Here is a 2,395-nt window from a genome sequence, read left to right on the forward strand (position 1 = left end):
ACTTTTAAGTGTCATTTTAACCTTTCAATGTAATATTATTTTTCCCTCTTATAATAATAAGTCTCAAACTAAATGTGATTTCTACTAAATATACCTCTGTGGCGTGCAACAATTGTAAAGTAATCCAATGTAGATATTTTGCATTAGTTAACACAGTGAGCAAAACAGGAATTTTATTGAAATTAACGTAAAATTTAATAAGAATAGATTGAAAAATTAAAGGTGAAGTTATATGATTAAATTGAAGTGACCGAGAACGGCCTTGGCTGGCTTATTGCTGGCTGGAATGAATGGCTTTGGCCAGTTTTATGCTAGTTTTGGTTTGGTATATGCATGGCGTTTTTCATATTTCTTAGAAGTTCTTTACAGGAACAAGGATAAACATTTGTTTCTAAGTCATATTTAAGTGTGGGTACCAAAACATATATGTTATGATACGTGTGTGATGTTTCTTTCTTATAGTTACCTTCTCTTTATGTAAGAAATATATGGTATTTGAGCAAATTATTGAAGAAGTTTATTTCACTAGTCTAAGTACAGAGGATTGTAAAAATTATTTGTATGAATGTTTTTATTGGTAAAAAGAGGATAAACCCTTTACTCATTTAAATATTTAAATATTTGTAAAAAGCTTGATGTAACTTAGAAAGATATGGCTTAATGAAGACAACTTAAAAGGTTTTATGAATTTGCTTTTTTTTTTCTTTTTAGAAGATATGTAGAAAGTTTTAACCATTGGAACTTATAATTTATCTTCTGGCATTTTTTATATTCTTGCTTGACTAAAAGATTTTGTCTCACCTTCTAGGAAACTCACAACAATTCAATGTTGCATTCTCATTCATGGTTTGTTTTGAAGTATTGACAATAGAAAGTGATTTTCTCAATTGCACGTGAAATTGACACATCTTTGGAGTTTAATGGTTTCTTTGTACTTCTCTTAGTTTACGTTTATTTGTTATTTGATTTGCCTAATCAAAGTTTAGAGGTTGTATTTATTTGTTGATGGGGAGTATGTGAAGTTGTTTCCATCTTGTTCAAACTATAAACTAATTGGTCATGATGAATTTAATGGTAGATGATTACAATAGGATGTCAATATTATTTCTAGTGTGAAGAAAATAATTGACACAAAATTACAATAAAGGTGTTTGTGCACAAGATAAGACTAGGGATTATCTAACTCAACCTTTGTTGGAGCTTATGGTGGAGCCTACAATGGAATCTATGATGGAACTTGTGATTTAACCTATTATGGTGCAATTTGTTGTGGTACAACTTGTTGTGCAGTTATAACTTGAACAAGTGGTAGTTAATCATGATAATATTTGTGTTGTAAATCTCTTGATAAGAATTTAGATATTTCTACTAAGGTGTGTTTTAAAGTTTGATTCCTTGGCTAGTCTGTCTTTTCTAGATGATGTCACTCCTATTTTCAATAGTTTATAAATTTACAACAAGTGGATTCATCTCATAGTAGTTATGACGTAATTTCCAATTCTTTAATGTCTAAGGAAACTCATTTTTTGCGAAAGAATTGAAATTAGTTTCCAAATAAAATAATATGCTTCATGAGAGGAAATGTTCTAGTATTGAAGATGATGCTGAGTTTGTTAAAACTACAAAGAAAATTCATAGTAACATGCTAAAGAAAGTTAATATTGAATCCTTTAAAGAACTTCTAAATAACACTAATGAGTTTTAAGGTCTTTTTTATTTCCTTCTTCCAAGTATATGAAGGTTAAAGTATTAAATGATTTTTTGCAAGGAAATCATAAGTTTATTATCATCAATTCATGTTTTTATTTAGTTTTTTTATTATAGGTTGGAGCTATAGTAGAAAAGGGTTTGGAAGTTTTTTTTTTCTTTAGTTTTGACAATAAAAATTATTCAAATAACCTTGATCTTAAAACATAGAATCTATAATATATGAGAATATTTTTGTTTACTAAAACTCGATACATACATATATATATATATATATATATATATATATATATATTTATATATATATATATATTAAATCTAACATTTAATTAATAATATCATTAATATTATTATACTATGATTGATGCTTCCATAAAATAAATATTAAATATGTGTATTGGAAAAAGAATAAATATTAATTGTTACAAGTTATAGTTACTAAATGCAATAAATATATTACTTAATGTTTATATTAATTTTATAGTAATAAACTTTTTATAATATTAACTCATTATTATTTCTTTATAATTGTAGTTTAAAAATTTTCAGGAAAAATTTTGAAATTTCTATTTGACTCTCTGTTGAATAAATTAAAGGTATGAAAAATAATATTATCTTCAAATTTGAAAATTAAAAGATTGAAAAGACAAGTTCTACTTAAAAAAAATCCGTCAAAGAGTAACTTATG

This window comes from Vigna radiata, chromosome 1 (genome assembly GCF_000741045.1).
Source record: "Vigna radiata var. radiata cultivar VC1973A chromosome 1, Vradiata_ver6, whole genome shotgun sequence".
Taxonomy (NCBI): Eukaryota; Viridiplantae; Streptophyta; class Magnoliopsida; order Fabales; family Fabaceae; genus Vigna; species Vigna radiata.